Source organism: Olea europaea, chromosome 11 (genome assembly GCF_002742605.1).
Source record: "Olea europaea var. sylvestris chromosome 11, O_europaea_v1, whole genome shotgun sequence".
Lineage (NCBI taxonomy): Eukaryota > Viridiplantae > Streptophyta > Magnoliopsida > Lamiales > Oleaceae > Olea > Olea europaea.
This window is the reverse complement of record NC_036247.1, coordinates 16,506,278-16,528,049: the sequence shown is the minus strand read 5'-3', so window position 1 is coordinate 16,528,049 and position 21,772 is coordinate 16,506,278. Positions and strand designations below refer to the sequence as shown.

The 21,772-nt window shown below is 32.3% G+C and overlaps 1 pseudogene; it reads left to right on the top strand.

Moving 5' to 3' along the window:
• The first annotated feature begins 18,650 nt into the window (after positions 1-18,650).
• LOC111403597 lies at positions 18,651-21,456 on the top strand (annotated as a pseudogene).
• Positions 21,457-21,772: the final 316 nt, after the last annotated feature.

Below are 21,772 nucleotides of genomic sequence, written 5' to 3'. Positions count from 1 at the left end.
TTAAAAAATACAAATAATTTAACGAGAACAAGTTTTTATTTTTTTTATTTACATCATATTGTAATTTGTAATACTTTTTATAAAGTATAAAATATTTATATAATGAAAACGAAATATTTTTTGAAATACATTTAAAAAATATTATTTTTGATTTCTTTTTAAAGTTAATAAAATATAAACCCTCCTCCTTTATCCGGGCTTGGGACCGGCTACATTAATTTTAAGTTGGTGGAGTTAAAAATTGTACACGAATAATTTGTTGTAACGTGTACAATTTTTTAAAGAAAATTAAATTTAACGATTAAAAAATAAATAAAAAATTTGATTAATATAATTAAATCAAATATCACTTACTTGACGATATGCAATTTCAGCGTATTTATCTTATAGTCGAAAATGAGCGTCCTGTCAATCCTTTACGCACATTAACGCTTCCAAAATATCTTTTTTCAGTCGGCTCCTGATATCAGTCAAAACCATTTTACCTGCACTAAAAGCAAACTCCGAAACAACAGTGCTAACCGAAGATGTCAATAGATCTTTCGTAATTGCAGAAACAATTGGCCAACGTCTTTCATACTTTCGCCAGAATTCAATTACTTCTTCTGAAGTTTTTTTAATTGTTCTGTCTGTTGGCATATTATGATTGAAATAATCAATTAATTCAGTAGGCATCGCATTTTGAGTTTCGGTCGATATTTAATGAGATGCAGATGTAGACGACATGGCACTAGATGTATACATTGCAGTTGCATCATATCTAAATGTATTAATGCCCTGAAATAAATTCATTATTTCCGCAGCATCTTCTTCACTTTCAGCAGAAGGAGTAGGTGCAGTAGAGGGTACCCGACTAACATTTGCACCCATTCTTTCCGCATATAAATCATACATTCCACATAATGTTTGCTCTAAATTCTTATAGGTAATAGGTGTATCAAGTATTAAAACTTTATTGATTTGATCGATTACGTATTTATTTCCCTAAATATTATATCGGGGGTCCATTGCGCATGCTAAAGGAAATAACATAGGCAGTTCTTCCCAATATTTTCTAAACTTTAATTCCATAGCAATTAAAATTTCACTAAAAGCAGGATCATTTTTATATTTATGGAATGTTATTGCAATTATATAAAGGCGTTCAAGCACCATACAACTTGTGGGATAATAAATGCCGGATAAAATCTTTGTAGTCTCATAAAAAAATGTCAAAAATCGTTTAACTTTCAAAGCTAAAATCCAATCGGATTCATTTAACATACCATCATCATCACTTCTAACATGTCTATTTTATAAAAGTCAGTTATTAAATTTTCAAAACCTTCACATGATTTTAATAGCAAATATGTAGAGTTCCATCTATGACCTACGTCGCTAACAAATGTTTTAGCAGTCATCACCCCTAGTTTGGCACAAAAATCTTCAAATGCTTATTTTCTACTAGGAGAGATCGTAATATAAACTAATGCATTCCTAATCTTTTGAAGTTCATCCTTTATATGTTTTAAACCATCTTGCACAATTAAATTCAAGATATGACACACACAACGAATATGAAACAAATACCCACCAAAATCAGGTTGAAGTGCCCTACACAATTTATCGACGACTACCTTATTAACGCTAGTATTATCAAAAGTAAAAGATCAAATTTTACCCTCACAATGATATTCTCTAACAATACTGATAATAAAATTATATATATTATTAGTATTGTGAGGAAATTCAATAATTCTAAAAGCAATAATTTTCTTATGCATGCACCAAAGTGGGTCTATATAGTGTGCGGTTGCAGCTATATATGCTCTTTTATTAACCTCTTCCCATATATCAGAAGTTAAGAATATAACACCCCCATATTATTGCAAATCCATAATTAATTGTTGTTTTGAATTATTGAAATAATTTATTGTATCGGCACGAAAAGTGTTTCGACTTACCCCAACGTACCTCGGTTGTAGATATTCTTTCACGAACGAGACGAAGTGTTGGTTGTCTATAATAGCCAGAGGCAACTCAGTGGCGGCAACAAATTTCACCATTCCAGTTCGAGTCTCATCCTCCGAATACACCCACGTGGATAGGGGTGAAGTTGTAGAACCGACGCCTGGATTGTCAAATTGTAATTGTGTTTGACCAGCCGGAAGAAGTCCATGTCTGGCTGCACATGATTTGTAGTGGCGATTGAGATGAGTGGTACCAATTCCTTTTTGTCATGCCAATCTTTGTTGGCAGTATTTACAAACTGCTTTAGATTCTGTAAGGCCATCAACGACTTTTCCCGTTGAAATCAACTTAAAGTGATCCCAACATTTTGCTTATTTTTTGACCTTTCGCTTTCCCCTCGCATCTGGGATATTTAATTGCTGATCTTCATCTTCATGTTCTGTTTCGGGAACGTTAATATCATCCAAATCAATTAGAATGTGGTTTCCCTGACCGTGAATGTGAAATCTTCAGGTATCGGTATGTCATTTAGACCGACAAATTCATTTGGAAATTGATTTTGCGGCGTACTAGGCAATTCTCCATGATGTGGCAATGGCTCACATCCTGTATCGAACAAGCTCTTAACAAATGAACGTTGATCCATTTCTGTGATTGTTTATGATGAAATCTTGACTAGATGAATATAAATGTAGTGAGATTGTGAGAATTGAGAATTGGATGAAATGAAATTGTAACTAATAAACTGAAAAAATTGAATTGATATTGTATATTTTGCAGTACAAGAGAGTAAAAATTCGATAATTGATATAATAAAAGATAGTTGAGACTTGAGAGAGTTGTAATCTTGGAAGAGATTGATATGAAAAAAAAATTTTGGGGGAAGGGGGTATTTATAGTAAAAAAATGAGGGGGAAAAAAAAGTTCAGTGACCAGACTGAACTTTTGTTCAGTGAAAAGTTCAATGACCAGAACGGTCACTGAACAAGCTAGGCTAGACGAGCTACGAGCGGCTCGTCTACACGGCGAGCCGAGCGGGCCTCGAGCTCGTGATTTCATGAGCCCGAGCCGCCCACAAGCTCATTTTTCACGAGCCGAGCCAGCTCGGCCCAATTAACATCCCTATCCATACTTGACAGTTTATTATTCATCAATGTTGAAATTTTTTCAAAAAATAGAGTTGCAAGTAGAGATGTCATTTGGGCCGAGTCAGCTCGTCTCGTTGAAAAGAGGCTCGTGGGCGGCTCACGAACTGAGCGGGCCTCGCCGGGGCTCAACTCGCCATTTAGACGAGCCACGAGCCCTCGTTAAAAATAACGAACCACGAGTCGGGTTCGTGGCTCGTCAAGCCCGTGACCGTTTGGTCACTGAATTTTAATTTTTTTTTTATTCCCCCCTCCCCCCCTTTTTTTACTATAAATACCCCCTAACCCCAAAGATTTTTTTCATATCAATTGCTCTTTCAAGATTACAACCCTCTCAACTCTCTTTTATTTTATCAATTATCGAGTTTTTACTCTCTTATGCTACAAAATATAAAATATCAATTCAATTTTTACAATTTATTAGTTACAATTTCAATTCTTCCAATTTTCAATTCTCACAATCTCACTACATTTATATTCATCTAGTCAAGATTTCATCATAAACAATCACAGAAATGGATCAACGTTCATTTGTTAAAAACTTATTCGATACAGGATGTGAGCCACTGCTACATCATGGAGAATCGCCTAGGAAGTCGCAAAGTCAATTTCCAAATGAATTTGCCGGTCTAAATGACATACCGATACCTGAAGATGTTCACATTCACGGTCAGGGAAGCCACACTCCAATTGATTTGGATGATATTCACGTTCCCGAAGCGGAACATGAAGATGAAGATCAGCAATTTATCCCAGAGCGAGGGGAAAGCGAAAGGCCAAAAAATAAGCAAAATGTTGGGATCACTTTAAGTTGATTTCAATGGGAAAAGTCGTTAATGGCCTTGCAAAATCTAAAGCAGTATGTAAATACTACCAACAAAGATTGGCATAGCAAAAAGGAATTGGTACCATTCATCTCAATCACCACTATAAATCATGTGCAGCCAGACATGGATTTCTTCCAGCTGGTCAAACACAATTACAATTTGGCAGTCCAGGCGCCGGTTCTACAACTTCACCCCTATCCACGTGGGTGTATTCGGAGGACGAGACTCGAACCGAAATGGTGAAATTTGTTACCGCCACTGAGTTGCCTCTGGCTATTGCAGACAACCAACACTTCGTCTCGTTTATGAAAGAATATCTACAACCGAGGTACGTTGGAGTAAGTCGAAACACTCTTCGTGCCGATACAATAAATTATTTCAATAATTCAAAACAACAATTAATTATGGATTTTCAACAATATAGGGGTGTTATATCCTTAACTTCTGATATATGGGAAGGGGTTAATAAAAGAGCATATATAGCTGCAACCGCACACTATATAGATCCACTTTAGTGCATACATAAGAAAATTATTGCTTTTAGAATTATTGAATTTTCTCACAATGCTAATAATATATATAATGCTATTATCAGTATTATTAGAGAATATCATTGTGAGAGTAAAATTCGATCTTTTACTTTTGATAATGTTAGTGTTAATAAGGTAGGCGTCGATAAATTGTGTAGGATACTTTAACCTGATTTTGATGGGTATTTGTTTCATATTCGTTGTGTGTGTCATATCTTGAATTTAATTGTGCAAGATGGTTTAAAACATATAAAGGATGAACTTCAAAGGATTAAGAATGCATTAGTATATATTACGATCTCTCCTATTAGAAAATAAGCATTTGAAGATTTCTGTGCCGAACTAGGGGTGATGATTGATAAAACATTTGTTAGCGACGTAGGTCATAGATAGAACTCTATATACTTGCTATTAAAATCATGTGAAGGTTTCGAAAATTTAATAACTGACTTTTATAACAATAGACATGTTAGAAGTGATGACAATGGTATGTTAAATGAATCCGATTGGATTTTAGTTTTGAAAGTTAAACGATTTTTGACATCTTTTTATGAGACCACAAAGATTTTATCCAACGTTTATTATCCCACAAGCTGTATGGTGCTTGAACGCCTTTATATAATTGCAAGAACATTCCATAAATATAAAAATGATCCTACTTTTAGTGAAATTTTAATTGTTATGGAATTAAAGTTTAGAAAATATTGGGAAGAGCTGCCTATGTTATTTCCTTTAGTATGCGCAATGGACTCCCAATATAATATTTCGAAAACTAAATACGTAATTGATCAAGTCAATAAAGTTTTAATGCTTGATACACCTATCACCTATAAGAATTTAGAGCAAACATTATGTGGAATGTATGATTTATATGCGGAAAGAATGGGTGCGAATGTTAGTCGGGTACCCTCTGTTGCACCTACTCCTTCTGTTGAAACTGAAGAAGATACTGCGGACATAATGAATTTATTTCAGGACATTAATATATTTAGATATAATGCAACTGCAATGTGTTCATCTAGTGTCATGTCGTCTACATCTGCATCTCATCAAACATCGGTCGAAACTCAAAATGCGATGCCTGTCGAATTAATTGATTATTTCAATCATAATATGCCAACAGACAGAACAATTAAAAAAATTTCAGAAGAAGTAATTGAATTCTGGCGAAAGTATGAAAGACGTTGGCAAATTGTTTTTGCAATTACGAAAGATCTATTGACACCTCCGGTTAGCACTATTGCTTCGAAATCTACTTTTAGTGCAGGTAAAAGGGTTTTGATCGATGTCAGGAGCCGACTGAAAGAAGATATTTTGGAAGCGTTAATGTGTGTGAAGGATTGGCAGGACACTCATTTTCGACTACAAGATAAATACGTTGAAATTGTATGTCGTCAGGTAAGTGATATTTGATTTAATTATATTAATCAAATTTTTTTATTTTTTAATCGTTAAATTTAATTTTTTTTAAAAAATTGTACATGTTACAACAAGTTGTTCGTGTACAATTTTTAACTCCGCTTATTTAAAATTGATATAGCTGGTCCCAAGCCCGGATAAAGGAGGAGGGTTTACATTTTATTAACTTTAAAAAGAAATAAAAAAATATTTTTTGTAAATGTATTTCAAAAAATAATTCGTTTTCATTATATAAATATTTTATAGTTTATAAAAAGTATTACAAATTACAATATGATATAAATAAAAAAAAATAAAAACTTGTTTTCGTTAAATTATTTGTATTTTTTAACACTTTTTATTTTTAAAACTCTATTCTTTATTAACTTTAAAAAGAAATCAAAAATATATATTTTTTGTAAATGTATTTCAAAAAATAATTCGTTTTCATTATATAAATATTTTATACTTTATAAAAAGTATTACAAATTACAATATAATATAAATAAGAAAAATAAAAACTTGTTTTCGTTAAAGTATTTGTATTTTTTTAACACTTTTTATTTTTAAAACTCTATTCTTTTATTAAAAAAAAAAAGGCGAGCCCACGAGCAGAAGCTCGGCTCGGCCCACGAGCTCGGACGAGCCACGAGCTCGCCCAATTTCAACGAGCCGAGCCCGAGCTCGGCTTGGCTCGCCACGAGCACGAGCCGAGCTCGTGGCCGGCTCGGCCCATTGCCAACCCTAGTCGCAAGTATGGCCTTTATTGAAATTTTGAGTTTATGGTTTCATGCTAGAAATTTTTACTCATAAGTAATATTTTACTTATATGTAATCTTTTACTTATACGTTAATATTTAACTTAAAAGGCTAAACATTTACTTAAAATTTTATGTTAGTATTTCTTAGTTATTTATAAACTTTATAATTATAAGTTAATTTTGTACTTTTAAATAATTTTTACACATAAGTGAGTTTTTATTTATCAGTTGGTTTATTTATTTATTTATTATTATTATTATTATTTTTACTAAGATTTTTACACTAAAATAATTTTTTATCTTATAAGTAATATTTTAATTATAATATAATTTTTTTCGTTAGTATTTTTTATGGGAAAATTGCAGCAAAGGTCGTTAACCTTTTCAATTTTTTGTAAACTTTATCCAAACTTTCAGTTTGTGTCAATGAAGACCCCTAATCTTTTATAAATATACAACTGGAATGAAAATGGATGAAAACGGCCATTAGTTAACCAAGATTTTGCAAAAAAATTGATATTTTGACCATGTTAAGCAGGGGAATTTTCATCAATTTCATGAAAAATTGAGTTGCGATGGATTTGGTTTCTGAAGCAGCACCATTATCTAAAGCATTGTATCGAATTGAATGGCACCAAAGGAGTTAGAAGAATTAAATTCGGATTCAAGAATTGTTAGATAATGGATTTATTCGACCCATTGTCTCTCTATGAGGACACCAGCGTTGTTTGTTAAGAAAAAAGACGATATCATGGGAATGTGCATAGACCACCGTAAATTGAATAAACTTACCATTAAAAACAAATATCCTCTGCCGAGAATAGAAGATTTGTTTGACTAGTTGAGAGGAGCGAAAGTGTTATTTAAGATTGATTTACGATCAAGATATCATCAGCTAAAGACTATATCAAGTGATATACCAAAGTCAGCTTTTTGGACTCGGTATGGCCACTACAAATTTATTATGATGCCTTTTGGTCTAACCAATGCTCCTGTGGTGTTTATGGATTGATGAATAGGGCATTTCATAAATTTTTGAATCGGTCTGTCATAGTCTTGTGTTAACGATATTTTGATATACTCGCGAGATAAAGATTAACATCAAGAACATCTTAGAATAGTGTTAGAAACTCAAAGAAAAGAAAAGTTATATGCTAAGCTCAAAAAGTGTGAATTTTGGCTAGTCATGGGGTCGAAGTTAACCCAGTTAAAGTAGAGGCAGTAATTAAATAGAATAGACTAGTTAATGCTGGCAATGTTTGAAGTTTTCTACGTTTAATTGGCAATTATTGGAGATTTATTAAAGGCTTCTTTAAGATAGATGGACCAATGACTCAGTTAACTCGAAAGGGAGTAAAATTTCATTGGTCGGATAACTGTGAACTAATTATCCAAGAGTTGAAACGTCAATTGGTCATGGCACTAGTGTTAACAATTTTGGAAAGATAGGAGGGTTTTGTGATCTATAGCGATGCATTCATCAAGGCTTAAGGTGTGTCCTAATAAAAAGTATGAAAAGGTGGTAGCTTATGCTTTAAGACAATTAAAACAACATAAGCAAATTTACCCGATGCATGACCTTGAACTTGTGGCGGTGGTTTAAAGTTATATGCTAAGCTCAAAAAGTGTGAATTTTGGCTAGTCATGGGGTCGAAGTTAACCCAGTTAAAGTAGAGGCAGTAATTAAATAGAATAGACTAGTTAATGCTGGCAATGTTTGAAGTTTTCTACGTTTAATTGGCAATTATTGGAGATTTATTAAAGGCTTCTTTAAGATAGATGGACCAATGACTCAGTTAACTCGAAAGGGAGTAAAATTTCATTGGTCGGATAACTGTGAACTAATTATCCAAGAGTTGAAACGTCAATTGGTCATGGCACTAGTGTTAACAATTTTGGAAAGATAGGAGGGTTTTGTGATCTATAGCGATGCATTCATCAAGGCTTAAGGTGTGTCCTAATAAAAAGTATGAAAAGGTGGTAGCTTATGCTTTAAGACAATTAAAACAACATAAGCAAATTTACCCGATGCATGACCTTGAACTTGTGGCGGTGGTTTATGCATTGAAGTTATGGCGGCACTATCTATGTGGAAGTAAGTGTAAGATTTATACAGATCATAAAAGTCTTAAATATTTTTTCACCCAGAAGGACTTGAATATGAGACAAAGGAGATGGTTAGAGCAGGTAAAGAATTATGATTTTACTATACTTTAACATCATGGTAAAGTTAATGTGGTTGGAGATGCCTTAAATAGGAAATCAGGAGATCAGTTGGCATTTTTGCTGTTAGACGAAAATCAGTTGGTTAAAGAGTTCGAGAAGATGAAAATTGAGGTTGTTGTTTTTGCGAATCAAATTACAACTCAAATATCGATTTTCATTATTCGAACCAAATCTTAAAGATCAAACTATTGAACCGCAAGATAGTGATCAATTTCTCCTAAAAATTAGAAGTGAGGTTGAATAAGATAAAAAGAAGGATTTTGAGGTGTCATTAGATAAGGCATTAAAGTTCAAAGGAAGGCTTTGTATGCTTAAGGATGAGGAATTGAGAATGAAAATTTTAGAAGAAGCTTACTCCACCCTGTATGCCATTCATTCTAGTGGTACAAAGATGTATTGAGACTTTGAGATATATTTTGGTGGAGGAGCAAGAAAAAATATATTGGAGTTTTTGTCAATAAATGCATGGTTTGTCAATAAGTGAAAGCAAAGCATCAAAGACCTTGAGGTTTACTAAATCCTATGGAAATACTAGAATGGAAATGGGAATATATTTCCATGGATTTTGTAGTTAGTTTTCTGAAGTCAGTGAAGGAAAATAATGCCAATTGGATAATTATTGATCTATTGACGAAGACATCTCGCTTTTTGCCAGTGAAAATGATGTTTAGTATAGATCAATTTGCTTAGCAATATATTATAGAGATAGTCAGGTCGCATTATACATTGTTTTGGATAGAGACCTCTTAATTCTGGAAAAGCTTATATGGAGCATTGGGAATGAAATTAAATTTTAGTACAACTTACTACCCTCAATCAGGTGGTCAATCCAAAAGAACTATTTAGATATTGGAAGATATGTTGTGTGCTTAAAAGTGGCACCTATGAAGGGTGTAACAAGGTTTGGTTAGAAATGTAAGTTGAAGCGTTATATAAGATCTCTTGAAATTTTTGAGAAGGTTGGTAACATAGCGTATCAGTTAGCTCTACCATTTAAACTTTATATTGTGCATGATGCATTTTAAGTGTCCATGATAAAAAAGAAAATATGTGCATGATCCAAGTCACGATGAATTATCAAATATTAGATGTTCAAAAGACTTATCTTACCAAAAAGTTCCAACTGGTATTTTGGATAGAAATGTACATAAATTAAGGACTAAAAAAATTCCATTAGTCAAGGTTTAGTGGCGACATCATGGGATAAAGAAAAGTATTTTGGGAAGCAGAAGTAGAAATTAAAGACAAATATACGACATTGTTCATTTAATATAAGGTAATGTTGATGACGAATTTTTTTTTAAGGTGTGAGAGATGTAAGGTTCCGAATTTTATACTTTTAACTTGGTTAATCACTTCATTTAAGAAATAAGCTTTGGAAGCTCAGTCCATTTAAAATTATGATAGCCCAAGCCATAACTTATTTAGATGACCAACGATTTAAGAATTAATTTTAAGTAAATTTGATTACAAAAAATTAATGAATAACTAGATTATCATAATGGTCATTTGCATAATATTTCACATAGGCAACTAATGTTCAAATCACTATGCAAATGTTTTTATAAAATATTTTTATAAAATTATTTTTGAGTTAAAAACTCCCCATTTTGCATATTAAGAATAATTATATAAAGTTAATTGGATGAAATAATTATTTTATTAGTGGGCATTCATAGAAATAGGTTACAAATCATATGAATAATTCATATTCTTCTGTTTTTCATTGTGTAAATATTTTATAAAACATTTTATAAGAATTATTTTTTATGAGCTTAAAACTCATTAAATTCCTAGCTAAAGACTTAATTTAATAAGGTTAATGATAATATAACTCTTCCATTTATTTTTTCACTAAAAATGGAGGTTTCAAGAAGAGAAAGTCACTTTTTCACCGTCCCCCTCTTCAAATTCGAATTTAATCTTTTTTTTTTTTTCAAAAATGTTTTTTATGTTAAGTTAAATTCAAAGGAATTGCAAGAGTGTGAAGGAGAAATGTTTTTACACATTTTGTTCCTTTATAGTTTAAGAAAATCAAAGTAAGTGGTGCTAAGTATTTACCATTTTTGTTTAATATGTATATATACGTATGCTTGAGATGTGCATTAGAATTTTTGAAGCTATGAATAAAGTGGTTTATATATGGCCATAGCCGGTTTCTATAACCCCAAAGGATTCGTTGGAATCATAATTTGTCAGTACTCATCTACGTGAAATGTTAAATTCTTTCCTATCATTTTGTATATATGTATATATGTTTATGACCAAAAGGTTGCACCATATTATATTAGTCCTACTGAGCTTAAAGCTAACATGTTCTACGTTAACATATTTTTTTGAATTCAACGATTGGTTGAAAAAGTGGGATATACATGGATTGCGGATGATCCAAAGGGATAAATGTGCTTCATTTGTGTAGTTTGTCACATTTGAAGAGTTTCTAGTTCTTACTAGTTGTGTAACTTATGTTGATTTTTAAAAGATGTTAGTTTATTTTCTTTAAGTTTCCTTAGTTCTTTTTCCCGATTTGAACATTTAAATTCTTATTTAGTTTAAGTGTGCATATAATTAAAGAAGTTAAGATTAAACGTTAGACTTGTCAACAAAAATTTTCAGTTTACTGATGGAACTTTGTCACGTCATTTTGAATGGAATTCTATGAATGTTTTGACAAAACTTGGCTTTGGGATCAAGTCAATTGAAGGACGGTAGGATAAGTTATGACATTTTCCGTGTGCTAAATTTAGTGTACCTTAGAACAGTTCCTTGCATGTTTGAGTGTCTATTGGAGTGCCTAAATGATCTCAAAAAATTCTAAAATTTTACTATGTTGTAATTGAATGAATTTAGAAAATACTATAAAAAATTCATAAAATTGTGTATCGGATAAATGGTCCAGCTAAGCTTGATTGTTGGGTAGTGCATTGTTGAATTTAACTACTTTAATGTAAGTTGATATTCATTTGAACCTTGCATTTTAGTTTCACTGTTTAACAAATCAAAGTTATCTCCTTAAATCAATTGTTATCAATAAATTTTAGAACATGTAATAGAATGTAAGAGTAACTATAAAGTTAAAAGACAATTAAGAAATTTTAATCTAACTCGAATTTTTGAAAGAAATAAAAGGAACATTGTTGTTTTTGTCCTAATTTCAAATTTCAAGATTTAGGTTGTTACACTCAGTGTCACTTCAAAACTAGTCGATCATATTTTGAAACATCTTAGATGTCTTGTACAAGTTAAACAAGTTAATTAGTTGAGAGTCTTACCTCATAATTGGAATATAATGAAATTTGATTTACTTACCTTTGTTCGTGGTGAAGTCTAGTGTATTTTACTCATGCAACAATAATGTTGATAACTGTTGCGTGAATTTTATAATGGCCGTGGTTTTCAAATATAGTAAAAGCTTGAACTCTTTCACTTTTATTTAGATACAAGTGAACATAAAGTGAAATGAGCAAAAAAAAAAAAAAAAAAAAATGGAGGTTTTCAAATATAGTAAAAGCTTGAACTCTTTCACTTTTATTTAGATACGAGTGAACATAAAGTGAAATGAGCAGAAAAAAAAAAACACTGGAACGACATCTAATCTTTTTGGATCACAGGGTCTCAATTTCATTTTAAAATTAGTCGATCATATTTTTGAAAATTTTAGAAAACTTATACAAGTTGAACAAGCTAATTTTTTGAGCATCAAGTCTATTGTATTTTGCTCTAAACAATATTGTTAATCACTGTCGGGTAAACTTTTTTATCGATCTTGTTTTCCAAATATAGTGAAAACTTACATTCTTTCAGTTATATATGGACACGAGTGAAGCTAAAATAAAATGAACAGGCAAATAGTTGAAACAGTATCTAGTCGTTGAAAATGACAACATGCCATTTAGGATTAGGAAATATTTATTTCACTCCAAAATTAGTTCATATCTTGAAACATTTTAGAAGATTGATACAAGTTAAATGAGTTAACTTGTTGAGTATTTTACTATTTTATCTCTTAATTAAAATATAATGAAATTTGGATTACTTTTGTTCATAACGATGTAATTTACTCGCGGAACAATATTATTGATCAATATCAAGTGAACTTTTGCATCAACCTTGATAACAAAATGTAGTGAAAACCTTGAGTCGATCATTTTCATATGGATACTAGTGAACATAAATTGAAACAATCATAAAAATAGTTGAAATGACATTCAACAGTTTAAAATGATAACATGCCGTGTTGGATTACAAAGTCTTGATTTTACTTCAATTAATTGATGATATCATGAAACATAATAGAAGATTTACACAAATAAAATTATATGATTTCTTGAATATCTTATCACATAATTGGAATATAATCGAATTTGGGTTACTTACCTTTGTTCAGAGTTAAGTCTAGTGTAGTTCACTCACTAAACAATAGTACTGGTCATTATTGTGTGAACTTCTTATTGACACTGGTGTCCAAATGTAATGAAAATTTATATTTGTTCTTTTTATGTAGATACGAGCAATGTTATCAAAGCTAGCTCGGCTCAGCCGATTCACGATAAAACTAGGAATCGGGCCCAAAATTGGGCATGATTGGCCCGGTTAACCGCTTGTGACAAAACTGCTTAAAAATCCACTGAATTGGCCGGTTTAACCGTAAATCGGTTGTGGTTTTGTGGTTTTCCCAATTTTTTTATTTAGTTTAAAAAATTTCAACTTAATGAATGGGCTTCATAAACAACAATTCAAAGACCCATAGCGAAATATTAGATAGCATATTCCTTTTATAAATGCACCACTCTCAAATGGTTTTATAAACTTTCAATGTGAGATAGTGCATTCTTTTCTCCAATGGTTTCATAAACTTTCAATGTGGAATAGTGGCATAACAAAAATGTTAACAAATTATAGAATAATGAATCTAATGAATAAATTATTAATATGAAAATAAAAAAAAAATCATAGTTTTCATTGTATTTTGTTATTTTTGTATGTATTTATTGTATCCGGTTCGATCCCGGTTCAACCTCGGTTGAATCTTTTGACACTAGACCCTTCCCCTTTTTCGTGTTGTTGATTAGGTCGTTTTTCAAAACATTGGATACGAGTGAAAGTAATGTGAAACGAATACAAAATTAGATGAATTGATACCTAATCATTTAAAACGGAAGCATGCATTTTGGGTTAATGAGTCTTGATTTTAGTCTAAATACAGTGAAAACTTATTAATGTCTATTTCATGCGGGTATGGGAGAATATAAAGTGAAACGGATACGGAATTGGTTAAAACGTCATCGATTCATTTATAATAACAATTTGTCATTTCTAGTCATGGAGTCTCAATTTGACTTCAAATTAATTTTTCATGTGGATGTGAGATATAATAGAGTGAAACAAACACAAAATTAGTTAAAACGACATTAAGTCATTTAAACAGGCAGCATGTCATTTTGTTGCTTTTTTAAAATGAGGTATGAAAAGTGAGAATAAAGGAGGAGATTTGGGTTTGAAATTTGGCATTTGAGACATTTCAAAAGCATTTATGCAAAATGGACAGGGCTTGGGGCCAGGCCCTGTAACAGGGTGCTGAGGTGGCTCAACCTCAGCCTTAGATCTGAATTCAGATCTCCCAGGCTCTGTCACTGTAACTTCTTTCTTTTAAAAGAAGAGTATTTAAGACTTTTAATACATAATAAAATAAATTAAAAGTTATTTTATTAAATGTTATTGATTATAGGCTATTTTATCAAATATTATTGTTGACTAGGCTTTTAAAGCATTCACTCATTGTCTCTCTCTCTCTCTCTCTTTGGTCCAGGAAGTTTTGACCATGACTGCATAGAAATATGGAAACTAAGAAACTCTACACAAATAATTATTTAAGCGTATAATAGATAAATGTTATCAATTTCTTTTTATTAAAAATACTTTTAACAGCAAGAATGAATGAATTAAAACCATCAGAAAAGGACTTTCTGCACACAAAATAGGTTAAGGGGATCAATGCCAAGAATGAAACATTATCAAGGGTCCATTTTGCGCACAAAAGGTCATACATACATTATGGACCATTTGTGCCAATTTTCCTTTATTAAATACTCTTCCCGTTTCATTTATATATATTGTTTTTGTTTTTCACATAGATTAAGAATATCATTTAATGTTATTGAAAATCAATTTTTGTCGAAAACTTTCCTAATTTACCTTATATATATATATATATATATATATATATATTTACAATTTCACGATTAAGTGGAGAAAACTGATTATAACTATATTAGTAAATGAATAATAATAATAATAATAATAAATTTTTGAATAAAGAAACATGACAATATAATTGAGACAAAAAAAAAATCAGCTTATATAAATGGGACGGAGGACTAGCAATTGTGATTACCAACTGATAGGCGACCATAATGAATATCAAGCATTTTTTTGTGGTTCAAGGAAAATACCAGATAAAGGGAATTCATTATAATGCCAAGAATGTCCCTCATTTATTAAAAGACATGAATTCTAATGTGAATTTTTATAACTTGGAACATATTCATGTTTTGAAAACGATGACTAGATAACTAATTTTCTTGTAGAAATTCTTGAAGTAAAAGGAACGAAAGTTCTAATAAGCCGTTGCAAATGAGTTTCTAAATGTTTTAAGTTGAAAAATTGAATGAACAATTATTTCTTCCTTCTCATTGCCCAAAATTGAAGTTTTACAAGTCTCATATTCAAATTTTTGGTTGCCTAATATTTGATTTGGCCTTTGTGACGTCCAATCTGGATAATAAAATTATTATTATTATCTTCATGGGATTTTCTATTTATAAGAAGCATCTCACATATAATTGAGAGCACATTTAATTTTAGAGGATAGAATTTTTTATATACTTCAACAATACCCTCTATTTTGGTTTTTATTATTTTTTTTCCCAAAGAAAAATTTGGTAGGATTGAAAAAATTGAACTTTTCGAGGAGAGGCAAGAAATTCGAGAACATTAAGCCCTATACACTTTAAGATCATTTTACTCCCATTTCGAAATTCAAGAACATTAACTGATCTCACCAACTAGCTAATTAGACGCAAGCCCCTCATCGAGCAGATTCCTTCTTCCCATCTTTTATTTATTTATTTTTTATATGTCAATGATCAATAATTTCACATATAATTTGAATAATTTAAAAAATACAGTATTGAATTCCTTAACTTCTTAAATGCAATAATTATAAAATAAATATAGAATGATTTTGACTCTCCAAATTTGGAGAGCCAATTTCACTCTCTAGAATTGGAATAGAAAGTCTCTTGTAGGGAACTATTGTTTATTTTATTATTATTATTATTTTTTTTTAAGCATTGATTCTGTAAAAATAAAGAGTATTATGTATTTCTTGGAGATGTTCTAACATCCTTTCTAGTTCAAACTTGACAGGTGAGAAATTATTATATAGTTAGGTGGGAAAGGAAAAGAAAGAATGCAAAAGTTGTAAATTGAAAAAAAAAAAAAAAAAAAAAGGGATTGCAATGAAATAACAGGAAAATGGTAGGTTGCACGAAAATTGTAAAAGGAAAAGGAAGAACGAGAAAGTCATAAATTCAGAAGAAGGTGATGCAAATGATAGGGAAATGGGAGGTTGCATGAAAATAGTGGCAGGAAAAGAAAGAACGAAAAAGTCAAAAATGGAAAAGATTGGATTGCGACAAAACGATGGAGAAATATGAGGCTGCATCGAAATGGTCAAAGTCATTGTTAATAAAGTTACGAGGCATTTTCAAGAATGTCCAATTTTAAGGGTATGAGTTGAAAAGTGTCCATTCATTTGAATTTAGTGTCAATTTGTCTATTATGCCCTTAATGAAAAGTTACATTTTGAAATGGTATTTTCGACATTTTAAATGTCATTCTCGACATTTGATTTTTTTATCAATTTGTCACGAATTTTGAGAAGTGACTTCCATGAAAAGTTACATTAAAATAAATTTGACGACAAAAAAAAAAGAAAATATAATACTTTAAAAAAATAACGTGAAAGCAAAAAATATGATACTTTAAAAAAAAAAATCACATCTCTGTGTCACGGAGACATTCTCGACATTTGCCTCTGTGTCACGGAGACATTCTCAACATTACATATGTCATTCTCGACATTTGAATACTATTTCATTAAAAAAAAAAATTGAAAAAATCACATCTCCGCGACACGGACAAGTACCTCCGTGTCACGGTGACATTCTCGACATTACATATGTCATTCTCGACATTTGAACGTTTCATTTGTCTAGAATGACATTTTATTTTGAACATAACATTTCTTGACATTTGAAAATATCGTTCTCGACATTTTTGAGTCAACGAAAAATATAGCATTTATTGTGATTTGACATGTATACTTTTGAAATAAATATGGCAGGTTATGTGTCAAATTTTTATTCGCCAATAACAATTTTGCAAAAATGTCCATTTTTTGTCTTAGTGTGGAATTAAAAATTGTTAATAAGGGTATTTTGGTCTAAATTTTTCCAAATTGGAAATTTTTGCAACGGTTTGCAATAATGGACATTTTTGCAAATGACTAAGTAAAAATGGACATTTGATGAAATTTCCTCTAAAGTTATATGCATATGTAGAGCTTGTTTAGTATAGTTAAAATTTCAATTAAAATCAATTTTTTTACCGTTATTTTACTATTACAGTCGTCATTTTTAAATTCTTCTTTCACAGATAGAACTCATTTTTTCTTTAACGTTCAAAAAATCAATTATCAAAATTCCTACCAAACAAGTACCTAATTACAAAAATATGCATTTCATATGGATAAAATTTGAAAGTGAATATCATTCGCTTTGGATATTATACTGCGTTATGTCGTGCCGTGTCTCCCATTCCGTCTAGCTTGAATATATTTATATGTTTACATTTGTCCAATTGTGCCCCTATTTGACCCCTATTTTATTCCAAAGATATATATTTTTATCTCTCTCTCTTATTTTTCATCACACGTTTTTTAATGAAATAATATTAAAAGTAAATTCAAATTTTTTTCTTATCTTTTCATCACACTTTCTTTATTAATCTATTATTTAAAAATACATTCTACACAAAAAGATCTCAAACATGCATTGTATATGAAATATTGTGTTGTCGGAGTTTCATTGGTCCACCTGTTTTTGGAAATTCAATTGTACACATCTTCCCATTTAGCTTTCATCATTAATGATGACATTGATCTTTCAAAATTCCTCAAAATGCAGCGGTGGTATTAGTTGCTACTCCTACATTAATGACGAAGTCTTTCAACTGTTTACTAGTAAAAGCTCTCATTTTCACAATTCCTTTTCTTTCTATTTTGACCAAGAATATGGTTTTGTTCCCTCCCTCTATCTCAGTTGCTCTACCTTAATAATCAAAATCACCATATTTTCTTCAATAAACCATCCTCTCAGTGCAAGGAATGGAAGAACAAAGGTCTTTGGAGTTCCCCCAATCAAGAATTGGGGCCTCAGCTGAATTGAAATGATTGGGGAGAGTAGAGAAAATGTTCCTTTTTTTTTCTTTTAATTTACTCTTAAAAAATAGATTCAGTGAAAACGAGGTGGGGCCTGTACTACAATCGTTGCATTGGTCTTTGCGGTCCCAAATTTGGTTTGACGGGTGGTGTGTATAAGGTTTGAGCACAAATTTACCGTTGTATGATTGTGTTTGATTGATAACTTAATTAAATATATATATTTTTTATATTAATCATTTAAGTTGTACATCGTAATTATTATTGTAAATATACAAGTTTAGAAAAAAATTTCCACACCATACATTGAAAGTATGAGTTGACTCGAAGGTCTTCAATCAAGAAACAACCATCCCCTATCCTTTATACATGGAAGTTTTCTTTGATATTTTTATGTGCCAGATTTGCTCTAACAAATAACAATGGCTTATGCTCTCTTTAACTTCATCTTCATCTTCTTGATAATATTTCTCCTCCCACTCTGCACCTTTTCTCAAAACAATGGTAACATAACTGCGGGTAACCGTCTGTTTGCAACAGAGAGGTCCACTCCATGGCTTTCACCTTCTGGAGATTTCGCGTTTGGGTTCCAGAAACCTCAAAACAATGATATGTTTCAACTTGCTATATGGTTTAATAAAATACCAGAGAAAACCGTAGTATGGTATCCAAACGTTACAAATCCTATTCCACGGGATTCGAGGGTGGAGATTGATGCACAAAGTGGGCTGGTGCTTCGTGATCCTCAAGGCGGCCTTATATGGAGGACTAATGATATTGTTGATGATGTTTCCCATGGATTTTTGAATGATGCTGGAAATTTTGTTTTAATGGGCAGTGATTCTGTTTCGATATGGGAAAGTTTCAATTATCCAAGTGATACAGTGCTGCCTACGCAAATAATTGCGATTAATGGTACGCTTGTTTCGCGAAAGTCTGAAACGAATTTCAGTCGAGGCAGATTTTATCTTCGCATGCGTAGCGATGGGAATTTAGTGCTTAACACTCGAAGTGTGCCGACGAATTCGGGTTTTGATGATGAGTATTACAACAGTCAAACTTCTGATCCTGCAAATGATTCGAATTCTGGTTATCAACTGGTCTTCAATGAAAGGGGTTTGCTTTATGTATTGAAGAGAAACAGAGAACGAAAAGTCCTAACGACGGAGAGCTCAATTCCGACAACTTCGGATCATCATCATAGGGCAACTCTTGATTTTGATGGAGTTTTCAGAACGTATTATTATCCAAAGAGTTTCAGCGGCGATCCAGGGTGGACTGTAGCTGAATTTTGGCCAGGAAACATATGTATGATCAACGGAGAAAAAGGCAGCGGGGCTTGTGGGTATAACAGTGTCTGCAGACCCGAAAATGGAAGACCAATTTGCGAATGCCCTCCACGTTATTTTTTCTCTGAACCAAACAACTCGTTTAGTGATTGCAATCCCCCGTTTATTCCAATCTGTGGTGAAGATGATCAGAAGGGTTCTGCCGAAGATCTATATGAAATGTCGGAGGTTTTGGATACTGATTGGCCATTTTCGGATTTTGAGCAGCTAGCCCCTTTCACAGAAGATGACTGTAAAAATGCCTGCCTGAATGATTGTTTTTGTGCTGTTTCCATTTACAGAAGTAATAGCTGCTGGAAGAAGAAGCTGCCACTGTCTAATGGGAGACTTGACAAAGCAATTAATGCAAAGGCTTTTTTCAAGTTCAGGAAAGGTAATATTCCTGTACAAGGACCGAATTCTCCAACTCCAGAAAAAAATGAAAAAGGACCAGGGAACATTGATACTTGTGGGATCAGTGCTCTTGGGCAGCTCTCTGTTCGTCAACTTCATGTTTGTAGGGGCAGCTTGTCTGGGATTTTTCCTTATTTTACAACAAAAAAACCACAAATTTCCTTCCAATTCATGATACAGGAGCAGGGAATTTGCGGTGTTTTACTTATAAAGAGCTCGCACAAGCTACAGATGGTTTCAAGGAAGAACTGGGGAGAGGTGCTTTTGGAATTGTCTACAAAGGGGTAATGCCGCCGGGGTCCAATGGCACCATGGCAGTGAAAAAGCTGGATAGGGTGGCTCAAGATACTGAGAAAGAATTCAAAACAGAAGTGAATGTCATAGGCCAAACTCATCATAAGAATTTGGTCCGCCTACTTGGATTTTGTGAAGAGGGTCCTCATCGGCTGTTGGTGTATGAGTACATGAACAACGGAACTCTAGCAAGTTTCCTTTTTGGTGATCTGAAACCGAAATGGAATCAAAGGATTCAAATTGCACTGGGAATAGCCAGGGGACTTGCGTATTTACACGAAGAATGCACCACTCAAATCATCCACTGCGACATCAAGCCTCAGAATATACTTCTTGATGAATATTTTAATGCTCGGATTTCAGACTTCGGATTAGCAAAACTTCTGATGATGAATCAGAGTCGTACCCTCACTAATATCAGAGGTACAAAAGGGTATGTTGCTCCCGAATGGTTTAGAAACACTCAAGTCACCGCGAAAGTTGATGTTTATAGCTTCGGAGTTTTACTACTAGAGATCATTACATGCAGAAAAAGCCTGATAGATTTGGAATTTGGAGAGGGAGAAAATCCAATTCTTACAGATTGGGTTTGGGACTGCTTTCAGGATGGAACGCTAGATACTTTGGTTAAAAATGACACTGAAGCTTTAAACGACAAGAAAAGACTAGAGACGTTTGTGATGGTTGGCATTTGGTGTATTCAAGAAGATTCATCTCTGAGGCCAACCATGAGAAAAGTCATCCAGATGCTCGAGGGAATTCTTGAAGTTAATATTCCCCCTTGCCCATCTCCTTTCACTTGAACTGGTTAAGATATTAAAAGCTTGTCCATTACAGTGCTTTTTCTTCATAAAAATTTATGGTCAGTAATTTTCATCTTGAAGTCATCAGTCTTTCAAATATTTTTGTTTTTTATTACCCGCAAGATGATACACTTTCTATTGTTGATATGGAGACCTGCTTTTGGAGAAATCGGTCTTCCACAATATAGTAGTATCTCTTATTGAGAACGTGTTATCTATTGTTGTCTCCTCTACTTGTACATTTATGCTTACAGAAATTGAATTCCCTTGTTGTATTACTTTATAAAGTTGCTGCTAACTTCATTCCTAGATAGGCATAAATGATGTTGTTCGAAAAATCATCTCTACTAATTTAATTTACTGAATAAATATGCAAGTCAAATTTTGGCAGTGCACACAGATGGGTGCACATTTACAATAGCAGTCTGTAGGCAGGGGCAAATGTGTACACATATTGCGATATGAAAGTCGATAATATTCTGTGTTACAGAGAAAAAAGTTTATTCCCTTCCATCTAGGAATTCTCAATTCTTGATGATGGTATCAATGCACAAAATGATGATAAGTAAATGGTTAGCAACATGTCAAATCCTT